The sequence below is a fragment of the Malus domestica genome, chromosome 05 (genome assembly GCF_042453785.1).
Source record: "Malus domestica chromosome 05, GDT2T_hap1".
NCBI classification, from domain to species: domain Eukaryota; kingdom Viridiplantae; phylum Streptophyta; class Magnoliopsida; order Rosales; family Rosaceae; genus Malus; species Malus domestica.
Window position 1 is genome coordinate 38,383,561 of NC_091665.1, and position 12,398 is coordinate 38,395,958.

Genomic DNA, 12,398 nt, shown 5'->3' on the forward strand with positions numbered 1-12,398 from the left:
TCGTCAAAGTGACTACATCCATTGAGGTTTGCTTTCATTTGTATTTCACTATATATGAGAGACTTACAAATACAATGAAAGATGACTTAAAACGTTTACATAAGGTAAAATAAATGGATGACGAAAGAGGAATGGTCTGAGAAAGAGAACATTCTTTTTGCTAGTGTGTTCTTGCTGGTGTGGTGTTCTCCCTTTTTTTTCCTCGTGTCCTTCTTCTAGTTCTTGCTCCTTCCTTTATAGGGATCATATGAGATCTTCCTTCTCACAACGTGTACAATCTAACTTGAGGTTAAAAGCTCCGTAGTGTCCCAATAGAAAGACACATTGTGCAAATTATTAACCATTAATAATGATATGTTAAACTTATCATTAATAATGATATGTGTCCCAATAACAAAGCAAAATGTGTTAGCTAATCCTGAACAAAAAATATCATGTAAGATGGATGCATGTCTAAGGCCACGTTAAAGTTTATCTTATGGTGAGCTTGTTGGAACAAAACATATGGTAACTCTACAAATTGGTAGGATATCCGGATGGTGAATTAAAACCTCCAAAACCCATGGTTATAATCACACCTCAAACTAAAACCAAAAGAGTAGCAAAGTATTTAATTGCTAGTGGCACGCAAATGAGAAATACAAAGCCTAACAAATCAATCTACAAATAAAGTGAAACATATAGGTATTTGTTAACTAATGAAAAAAAGAACTTGGTATATCAAACTTTAGCATAAAACACAAATTAAAAGTACTTCGACACTTTTATATATATACCCACTTTTTAAAATACGGAGTATTACACTTGCACATGCCTCTTATATAAAGTTGTTTTAGTCCTTTCACGATCAAGCTTAACATATACGACATTGTTCTTCTTTTAACTCCAAGCATGAACTTTCCCCTCCTAAAAACTTAGGCTCCAAATCATTTCAATTGTTGCCTAATTTTTTAGGGAGGAAAGCTCATATTTGGATCCAAAAGTAGAAAATGTTATGGATGTTAGACCTGCATAGTGAAAAGATCGTAACACTCTATAACAAATATACTTATAATTTTGAGTTTGTTTTTGTATTGCATGTGGTTTAATATTCTAGTAAATAAGTCATTGAGTTTCCACCTAGGTGTCTCAGGTTCGAGATTCTCCCCTCATAAATTATTTCAAAAAAGGTAACATATTGAAATTTGAATAAAAGTTAAGGTGACAAATACAAAATTTGCCTTTTCTTCTCTATTATGAAACTGGACCATCAACATTAAGGCTCAATTTATAGACCCAAAAAGGCCTTATTAAATTATAATTATTAAAATGTGTATTATATAAAAGGAAGGGGTCCAAAACAAGTACAAGGGTGCACAAAGCGATAAAAGGAGCATGCGGAAATCATTTCCCGACATTTATCACCTTCCTTCTACTCTAATGCCAGTGAGCAGTGATTGAGTGACATTTACAGGAGAAGGCGCAGGGTCAATCCAGGGAGTGTTAGCACCACTTGCATTGCTGCCTCCCGGCTGATAGTTGAGGCGAACATTACTATCCTTGGATGCAGTTGATGGGGTATCATCCCCCACCAAAAAACTATTTGTTGACAATGTTATTACATCTTTAAAATCATAATCTGTCAAATAACTTGGCTTCGACATGACAGTGCCTAAGTCAATGTCTCCAGAGAGCATTGCAGCCACGCGTGACATAGATGGCCTCGCCATCGGTGATCCCTGCGTGCACAAGAGAGCTGCTCGTATCAATCTAGTTGCTTCAGTTTCATCAAACTCTGTCAATCTTGGATCCACCAGCCCCAGAGTTTGGTCGTTTTCATGTAGAGTCCATACCTGAAAAACATTATGCCACGGTCAAAGGAAAGTATAAATAAGTTTTTCACAACAATGCCAAAATGAAGCTAGGGGGATGCAATTCCTACCCATTCAAGAAGATAAATCTTTTTTGGATCCAAGTTATTGTAAGAGTTTGGTCTCCCGCTGAGGATCTCCAAAACGACGACTCCAAAACCAAACACATCGACCTTCTCTGTCAAATGTCCAAACAATGCATACTCCGGTGCCAAATAGCCTCTGCAATGCAAGATAATCAAATGGTTGCACAATGTTGCTTGAGATCATTAGAGGCATTATTAACATGTGTGTTAAAATTTCATGCAAGTATAAATGTGTGTGGCCATAATGTATGTATCCTCTAGAAAAACAATAAAGGATGGCTTACATTGTCCCTGCAACCCGGGTGCTGATGTGGGTTTTCTCGTCATCATAAAGCTTTGCTAGTCCAAAATCTGATATTTTTGGGGAGAGTTCTGCATTGAGCAAAATATTACTCGCTTTGACATCTCGATGTACAATCCTTGGCCTTGACTCCTCATGAAGGTAAGCAAGTCCTCTTGCTGTTCCCAACAATATATTGAATCGAGTAGGCCAATCAAGGTGCAAGTTACTTGTTCCTGAAATATTAGTGAACACATCCAATCAAAAACATTTCTTAACAATTTTAGAGTGCTTGAAACTGTAGACAAATGCAACCTAAAAGTAGATAGGTTTGTACCAAAAAGTGCTTGATCAAGGCTCTTGTTTTCAAGATACTCATAAACCAAAATGCGGTGGCTGCCTTCGATGCAGCATCCATACAATTTCACTAGATTTCGATGTTGCACAGCAGATATGGTAGCAATTTCAGATACAAATTGACTCTTCCCTTGGTGAGATGCTACTGAAAGTTGCTTCACAGCCACTACTCTCCCATCAGAAAGTGTACCCTACAATGTACACAGAAACACAATTTAGTGACATGAAAGGAAAGAAAAAAAAAGCTTTATTTTCTTCTCTCCCTCGCTCGCTCTCCCTCCCTTTCTCTTGTCATTACTTCAAGTACATGATACTGATGTAATACGGATTTCACCTTATAAACAGGGCCATATCCTCCTTCTCCTAACTTATTTGAAGGATTAAAATCTTCGGTTGCAGCTCTCAACTCAGCATAACTGAAAGTATTTGGTCGAGGGCCTAATCCTAGAATATCTGCACATTCACGAAACAGTGTGATATAAGTTTTACTTTCGTGAAAGCATTCTTACTTGTGTGTGTTAATGTCAAAGCAGAGAAACCTGAATTGGATACCACTAATAATATGGTCGTTTACCTTCATCGTCGTCCTCTTTTTCTGATTTTTTCCTCCTCATATATAGAATCGCAAATATTAATAGCAAGCTCCCAACTCCAACAGGAACTGCAATACCAACTATCAATCCAGTCTTGCTTTTCTTTCCTCGAGTAGTTGGTGGAAGCCCGGAAACTGTTGGTGTAAAATCTGAGTGATAAAACAGATGAATTCTTCAGTGTCAATTAACAGCAGAAATATACATTTAAACCATTCATAGGAAACCTCTACTAGTTAACACAAATTATACCTGAAGCAGCATGGACAGCTGCTATTAGTGGGCCGTAATCACCAAAATCGGGTATGCAACAAGTCCCCTTACCAGCCCAGAACAGATGAATTTCAAGATAATTCTCTGACACGCTAACATTGAATCTTTCCATAATTCCTATTTTAACCCCACCAGCCTCCTTGGATATTTCAAAGTCCCTCGTCCTGCGGGTACCCTAGCAACCAAATGAAGAGCTAGGTAATAATTCTAGTCTCCTTTAAATTATAAGAGACTTTGAATGCGGTCCCTAATTACCAATGTCATTTGACTGAAATCTTGATGATTTTCAGTTTTATATTAAAATTCCTGACATTAATGTAATAATATATTTTTATGTAGGTTATTATATTTTAAATTAAATTAAAATTCCTGACATTAATGTAATAATATATTTTTATGTAGTTTTTTTTCTTATGCAGGTTATTATATTTTAAATTAAATTAAAATTCCACCCCACCCACACCAAGCCTTGAACCTGGGACTTAATCTACCCCACCCCATTACTACTAGGCTATTCCTAGTGGCTTAAATTGATATTTGTAGTTGTTTATATTAATGATATTTTAAAATAAAATCCATAATTTATGGGATTAAAAACATTAAAGGATAAAGTATACTCTCTAATATATTGTGTGTGTATATATATACACATACATACATACATACATACATGGGTACATTCATCAAAACTAACCAAAAAATGGGTACATTTTTCAGAAGAAAAAAAAAGGCTTAATAACATATTAAATTTCTTCGATTAAACTACACATGGATACATTTTCAAATCAACAAAATAGAATGCGTCATTTATAAATTTAAAAAATGGTTTTAAAAAAAAATGAATGGATTTTATATGAAAAGGGGTACATTTTTTATATTAAAAAATGGTACATTTATATATAACAAATTGATATATTTAAGAATAGGTACATTTAAGATTATAAAAAATTGAAAAATATATGAATGGGTACATTTAAGATTAAAAATTAAAAATATTTTTATAAAAGATTAATGGGTACAGACTTATTCTATTTTTTATTTTTTATTTTTATTTTGGAAATGTTTTGAATTGAAAATAATTAGGAGTGTAATAAGGGTGTGAGTATTAAAACTCTAAATCAATTATTAATTTTTATTTTAAAAAGTTATGTAACTAACATGCAAATTCATTAATAAATTAATGTTAGTAACTTCGATCAAAATCTAAAAATTAATAAGGTCTTAGTTAATAAACATTAGTAACTAGGAACCGCATACTAAATTTTCCTTAAATTAGTATCTTTAGTTAAAGTAGCTTATAATATCGAAAACCTGCCCAATGAGTCTTTACTTCAAATAAGTTAGATTTTTTTTTTCTTTTCCCATAAGCAGCCTTACCTGAATATAGATATCAAACACACGTCGTCCTAGACTTGCCCAAGTTTGCTCAATGCGCCTATCAAAAACCGTCTCTGCAAAGTGCAACGTTACAGTGTAAGGTCCATTCTCAAGACCCAGGCCATAGTATCTCAGTGATCCTGGGGACAATCTTGAAGTCTGGAAAAGCTCCGGGGTCACATCTGTTCCGGTGACTTGCTCAAGGGTATTTTCCAGAAACGATCGGTTCACTCCGTCAGAAAACATACCGACATTGCTGACAGCCCAATTCTCTATACTGGTTACATTGAATGTTGCTGGACCAAGAGCTGAGTCTTCGGCCTCATACGATATGCCATCACGTCCCTTCATTTCCGGTCCACCACAGTTGATTGAGAAGTTTGCATCTGTAAGTTTCATGTATTACCAGAATCTACCCATGATTAGCGATGAAACTTCAAATTGAAGACTCATACTAATGTTTTTCAGTCACATATTTCTGACCAGTTATGCTTATTTCTGAACTTATGAAAACATGCTGGCAATCTATATCCATATGTATACATAACTAGAGAAGCAATGCCTTCTCTAACATGACGTTGAGTTAAAACAGTAAATGTTGGGTGACATAAAAGCAGATTACATCGTGGGGCATTTCGATTGCATGGAAAATTTCTCTGGAGGCAATTCAATCCAGGAAGAGTACTGCAAACACAGAGAACAATTATTAGTTATCCAGATAGAAGCATATAGTGGAAGAGTAGTGATAGTATTGCTTGTCTAAAAACCGGCAACAGAAACTTCAACTCACGTTTTGTTTTTTTCGTCAAATGTGAAGTTGTTGACCACTAAGTTCCTGCATAAAATCATTAATCAATCAACATGTGAAGAAATATCTCTGTCAAATGAAAATTCCATGTACAAGATCAAAACTTAATAGGCAAGTAGCACTATGAGAACGAATCACAGTGATATTTTTTGTCCGAACATATTCTAGGGATTTAAATTGTAAAATGAAGGTGAAAGATAAAAGGAGACGTACAGTTGCGATATTGTGATCACCCACTGGGGAAAGCTTCCTGATAAAAAAATTGTAAGACAAATCTCTGCTAATAACAAAATAGAATCAGAAGACACAAAATGCATGAAAGTTATAAGAACTTCAACTTGTGTAAGATAAAGGATTAGAATGCTTACAAAATGCACAAACACATACATGCACGTGCACACACAGGTACAAAGTACTGGTTTCAGTGTCAATAGACTCTGTACATTCTATATGACTACTTTTAAGAAACGAGGACTTACATAGTCTGAAGTCGATCGCTCTTTTGGCTCGGAAGAGGTCCGGACAGACTATTATTTCCAAGAAACCTGGCCATTTCGATTATAGTAGAAGGCACCCAGAAAAGAAAAAGAGATGAGCAAGAAAAAGGTCAGATGTGCATAAAATCTATAAGGATTAGTCCAGATCTTCAATCAAAGTAGGGAATGTTAAGATTTGATAACTTATGTATGATGAGGCAAGCAAAATATAATAATAAGAACGGGGATTACAAGGATGTAAGAGAACTCATGGTGAACAAAGAACTTGGGAGTTGGCCTGTCAAATTGTTGAAACTCAGATCCCTGCAACACCAACGATAAGTTGAGAGAAGCAATCAGAACGAAAGAAAACTAATTGGCCTCGTTGGGACTCAAGCTTATATGCACTAGTACGTACAGTATCTGTAGACTTTGATATTCTCCAATATCAGATGGGATGGTACCAGTGATTAATGCGTTTCGTAGTTTTCTGTTCACATCAAATTTGATAAAAAGTAGATGGAGTAAGATATCAAAAGGAAAAAGGACAACGTTGGATGAAAGTATATGGATCGACAAGAATTCTTCACTTACAATTCAGTCAAGTTCTTCATATTTTTAATGAAATCAAGAGAGGAGCTCCCATCGTATATATCATTGATATGCCTACATCATTATATGCAAAATAACTGAAATCCCGTCTTCGGAGAAAGGGAAAGAATTACAATTTATGAAGCATTTGTACTTACAGAGATTTCAATGAGGTCAGTTGAGAAAAGCTGGTTGGTATTGGGCCTTCCAAAGAGTTCCCTTGAAATCGCCTACAGAAACATATAAGAAGCTTGTGAACAAGTTATCCATCTCAGGTCTGCTTTCATAAACTGCATAAGATCAAAATTTTTTGTGCTTACAAAGAAATGAGTTGTGTCCAATTCCCTATGAAATCAGGAATCTTTCCTGAGAAAAGACTGTCTGATGTCCAACTAAAATTCACAAAGTTAACTTATAATAAGCTCATCCAAGAAAAGCAATCTCAAAGTACTAGATAAACGAACAAATCTAAAATACGATTTAAGAGCCGTTCTTACAAGATTTGCATACTGGTTAGCTTGGCAAATGTTGAAGGAATTTCACCACTGACTCCACAGCTGTCCATGTAACTGTGAAAATCATAAGGCAACTGATTAATACCCATCTTATACGATAATGTGCAATTTTTGCTTATGCGTAAGGAACTACATGTAATTCAAATTTGATGATTTAACGAACCACTTACATTTGCTGGAGCTTGACTAAATTACCAAGTTCTGGAGGGAGTGTTCCGGAGAAATTATTTGATCCGAAGCCCCTGCAAATCATGTTGAACAGGCAAACAATTACTTGAAAGCAATTATTGAAGAGTGACAGAAGGTTCTGTATCTAATGTTTACGACACAAAATGTTACTGTACGCTTTCTCATTTTTCATGGCTTACAGTATACTTAGCTCCTTAAGGTTTCCAAGCTCCTTGGGGATGGGCCCAGAGAATGAATTGTGGCCAATTTGCCTGAATGGAGATATCAGTTAACTAAAGATAAGCACCATTACAGTACGTTACATTAAGAAACTAGTACTGCATTATTCAACAAAAACATAATGGTTTGTATAGATTACGGTGCAAATTATAGAGAAAAGGTGTAAAGAACATAACTGTAGATTATGATATTCAAAATGAAGTACACAAATTGCGACTAGTCTCATCAGAAGTATGATACTTAAAACAAATTTTCTCTCACTACTTACAATTCAATCAATGCAGACATATTGCCAACGAATGCCGGTAGGGAACCTTTGAAATAATTCTTATCGATTTTCCTACAAAAATTGAAACGAAATGTAATCATTAACTCTTAATCTTACGACATCACCATATTTTTAATTTCCAATTGATAAGTTTGATGAACCAAAAACAGAGAAGGGAGTTGGAAAAAATTCATACAAAACTGCGAGATATCTTAGAGCCAAAAGTTCTTCGTGAAACACCCCTCGTTTGTACAGAGCTTGCACTTTCCTGGAAAGCAAAAAGATTGACCATTTAGAACTTTATAAAATGGAGTGGCACAGTCAAATTATTGACTAATAGATATAGGTATAGCTAGCGAAAAATCAGCATTGGCAGAGAAATCTTGTTCATAAAGAGAGAGTAGTTTAACATACAGTTTGGTGATGTGGCATGTAGCATTGTTGTCGTAAGAACAGTTGCAAACGATGGCTGGGTTGATATTGGGGCTATCAATGTCGGTGCCGTCGATGGCAGATCCACTGCAGGGTTTTCCGCTGATATTCCACAGCCCCGACATTGCTTGTGTGTCCCATTGTTCAAATATTAAGTTCAACGCCCTCACTGCACCCTCAGTTAATTCAGTCCTTGTGTGTATTATATTATATCACACCATGATTCGACTTGTGTTACCACTTACCAGACTATCTCGAATCAAATGAGAGATCAAACTGATTATAACAAAGGAAAATTACCCTTAAATTGGAAGTTTTGTATATGGGAAGAAAAATGGTTTTGCAAATAACTTCCTCAGAAACTTCATTTCATATAGTCGAAAAACACTTAAATGTCATTTTGTTGAGGGAAAACAGCTCAGTTCATGGTCAAAAACACTTATATGTGGCAAATTGTGTATGTGTGTAGGGAGGGAGAGATACAGAGAGACAAAGAGACAGAGAGAGAGAACCTTCAGATGGGTCAGTGGTAGCATTTTGAACAAAGGACAGCTGAAAACACAAGCAGCTGAGGAAGCATAGTAATAGTATCCTCATCATCAACTTCATCTTCATATTGTAAATGTGCAGAACTTGCTCTCCTCGACGGCGTGAAACTAAACGGCCAACCCTTATATTCCGACTGGCTGAATCTTGCATGTAAAAAGAAGACCATAAGATTTTAGTCATATATTGACAACGTGTGCGTATATACTTAAATTTTGTCCAAGTTGTAGATCAAATGGCGGCCAACACCTTTTAAATTTCCCACTTGGAGTTGGCTAAGGCTTTGATCGTAGTAGTTGGATTGTATATTGTCGTATTAGACATTGAGCTGCTTTAGTGTGGAGATATTTATGTACAATTCTATATTGTTAATACTTTTCTGGTTGAAAATATCAAGGGATTGACTTACGGATCAATATTCTGACTCGTCCACTACTAATAATGGAGAGGGATTTTTATTTGATATGACATCTAACGAGGATGTCATCATGACAATATCTTAAACTAATCACATTATTATGTATGACAAAATTGAATTGTAACTTTGGTCTAAAATGGGCGGCTCTAAGCAAACAAGGATTCCTGCCTTGGAAGGATGGGAAAAGAACGTCCATTATAAGTAAAAAGATCGTTTTCACGACTCGAACTTGTAACCTTTCGGTCACAAAGAAGCAAATTTTGCATTGCGCCAAAGATCGCCCTGAATTGTAGCTTTAGTCAATAATCTAAAAATTCATTATAGCTATACATGTATTCGACAAAATATGAAACACTGGTTATTGACGCTAATTCTATGAGAATTTTTATTAAAAGGAGCATACATGCAATTCTCTAATTTACTCTTCTTAAAGGTATTCCTCGGAATTTTGGCCAAAATTCTTAGCGCGATAGACTAATGCTTAACATTGGTCAAACTTAAATACTATCTCTAATAGATCTTTAATTTGCAAACTAAAACTACAATCAAGTCATAATTCACAAATTAGTCTAGTACATTAATTATACTGTTCATATCAAAGACTCATACTCATCCTCGCAATCGTATCAATAAGTTCATCTCTCTTAGCATAAAATAAAATTGACAGGTTTTATCAACCAGTTATACGCATTGGTTGGGAAAGGCAAGGGAGACACATATACTGCCTAAGTGGAATCCGGATCCTGACAGAGATTTATAAATCGTGTTCGTTTAACGTACTTCATGTGATCAAAAATTATTTTTTATTTTTTATTTAAAATAAAATGCAAACAGCATTTGACACAATTTAACCGTATAACGTACGATTAACATACATAATTCACAGCTTTTCAAGTACCTCACAAAAAGAGAATCCAAAGAATCATGTTAGGCCTAAGTGGCCTTTGGTGTATGACACGTAGGTTGCACATGCAACGCGATCAACTTGCGGATCAACTTGCGGGAGTTGACGAGTCTTCCAAAAAGTTCAATAAGTATTTTTTTGGTAAAAAAAAAGTTCAATAAGTTTAATCATGGATAAGACATTATATAAGGGATTAATCTCAGTTTATTATTATAAAGTTTCATAATTTTTAATATTTGATATATAAATTTTTTTTATCCTAAAATCATAGCTCACGTCTGTTAAACTGATTGTTAAGTCAACTTTTAATTGGTAACATGACACACATATCAACAATACGTTACGCATCATTAAAGGTCCACGTGAATATTAAAAAAAATTAAAAACTAAAAAATTAAAAAACTTAAGAAAATAAAAAAAATTGAGCGATGATGCAGCCTGCTGCTATCCTTCTTTCTCTTCTCTCCCTCAAATCTCATATCCCCAGCAACCCTTGCCCTCGCGACCTCGTAACCGTCGCCCTTCATCTCGCTGCCACTAGCAATGGGTGGGCGGAGATCGATTCGGCCACCAACGGAGGAATTGAAAGGGAAAATAAAGCGTGCCCGATGATAAGCCTATCGATCCGATTTGCTCCGAAGAATTAGAATTCTTTGTCCATGGAGTTTGCCCATTTTATTTTTTCCAAATCCAATTTCCATCGTGCGTTTTCCTTTGCCCTTAAAAAAAAATGCAGAAATTTGGGAACGAAGGTGAAGGCAGAGAAATCCCGCTCATCTCTTCACTCCAAGGCCAAATCCCACTCATTGGATTTTCATCTCTTCTACCTTAATCCAAGCCGCGGTGGAGCTGGGCAAAGCCGAAGGCATGCCAGACTCACCAGTCCAGATCCCAACCATTTCTTTTCTGCCTGAACCACCCAGCCAACCCCGAACCACCAGGACCCGCACTCGACCCGTCGCAAGCTCGCGCCTGCCTGACCACCCGCTGCAACCCGCCAGAACCACAAAATTGCATCCCCGTCGCACCCAGATCGGCAGAAGAACTAATTGCAGAAGAGTGAAAAAGGGACGGGGGAGAGGAAGCAACTATCCCCACCTTTTTCTATTTTTTTTTATTTTTTTAATGTTTCTTAAATTTATTAATTTTTTAAGTTTTTTAAATTTTAGTTTTTTTTTGTAATTTTCACGTGGATCTTTAATGATGCGTGTGACGTTCAATCATTATTCACATGAACATAATGTTACCAGTTAACAGATGACATAACAGACAACTTAACGAATATATAAGACTATCTGAAAATTAAGACTTGATGTATGACTTTGAAATAAAAAAAATATTTATGTACCAAATATTGAAAATTACGAAATTTTAAGTTAATAAACTGAGATTAATCTTTATATAAAATATGCAAATAATTATTAGATATTGGCAAACCACAGTAATTTTATTTATTTATTTTTTTAAGCAAGCAAATGGACTGGGAAATATACTGCTTTCGAATGCATCTGTTGATCACAGTTAAGGATGAACTTTAACATTTCGAAAGAGAGAGCCAGCTAGCTAGCAGTTGATCTCCTGTATTTTATAGGTGTATATCATATGGAGAGACAGGGAGAGAGAGAGAGAGAGAGCCGACCTGCTGTTGAAGCAGGAGGAGGAGCTGAAGCAGAAGCAATAAAAAAACTGGAAGGAAGAGATCAGAGATGGCGGCTGCTTCGCCCACTAGTTCTGAAATTCATCCCCTCTCTCTCTCCTCTCTCTTTTTCCTAATAAGAGCCAATGAGAATGAAAAGGATAATTCCCACCATGGCACCGTGGGAGTAGTGTACATATATGGACCTGGATTGTTTGTCTTTCTATCCTTTTCTATTTCTGTGATCACATGTTAACATTTTATATTAAATTTTTTATAGAAATAATAAATCACGTCAATATTTTATATTAATTTTTTTTTATAGAAATAATAAGACAAAAAAAATGAAAATATAAAATGTTAACATGTCTTAATGGTGATCACAGAAATAGGAGAGAATAAGAATAATATGGAATGAGGAGGGCAAACAATCAAGGTCCCATATATATATAATGGCATAATCAAGGTTCTAAAAAACGTTAGGCACTAGTCAGGTTGTGGGATGGTGCCTAGCGCCTAGGTTGCTAGGTAAGCGGCCTAGGCGGATTTAGGTAAATTTCTTATATTTTATATAAATTAATTA

At 35.5% G+C, this 12,398-nt stretch overlaps 1 protein-coding gene and 1 pseudogene across 3 annotated transcripts in view; both read right to left on the bottom strand.

Annotated features, from left to right (window-relative positions):
- LOC103450662 (uncharacterized) overlaps positions 1 to 12,398 on the bottom strand; it is a 64,143-nt gene that overhangs the window by 5,267 nt on the left and 46,478 nt on the right. The gene's annotated exons all lie outside the window — the stretch shown is intronic.
- Positions 1,256 to 11,991, bottom strand: LOC103435213 (probable LRR receptor-like serine/threonine-protein kinase At1g56130; annotated as a pseudogene). The gene is made up of 25 exons (XR_011580750.1): positions 11,819 to 11,991; positions 8,824 to 8,997; positions 8,294 to 8,480; positions 8,076 to 8,147; positions 7,880 to 7,951; positions 7,572 to 7,643; positions 7,374 to 7,445; positions 7,186 to 7,257; positions 7,009 to 7,080; positions 6,847 to 6,918; positions 6,692 to 6,763; positions 6,516 to 6,587; positions 6,350 to 6,421; positions 6,101 to 6,166; positions 5,835 to 5,898; positions 5,604 to 5,648; positions 5,436 to 5,497; positions 4,814 to 5,199; positions 3,416 to 3,611; positions 3,148 to 3,315; positions 2,908 to 3,026; positions 2,554 to 2,764; positions 2,221 to 2,452; positions 1,922 to 2,072; positions 1,256 to 1,832 (listed from the first exon to the last, which is right to left on the bottom strand). The product of XR_011580750.1 is annotated as a probable LRR receptor-like serine/threonine-protein kinase At1g56130 (transcript).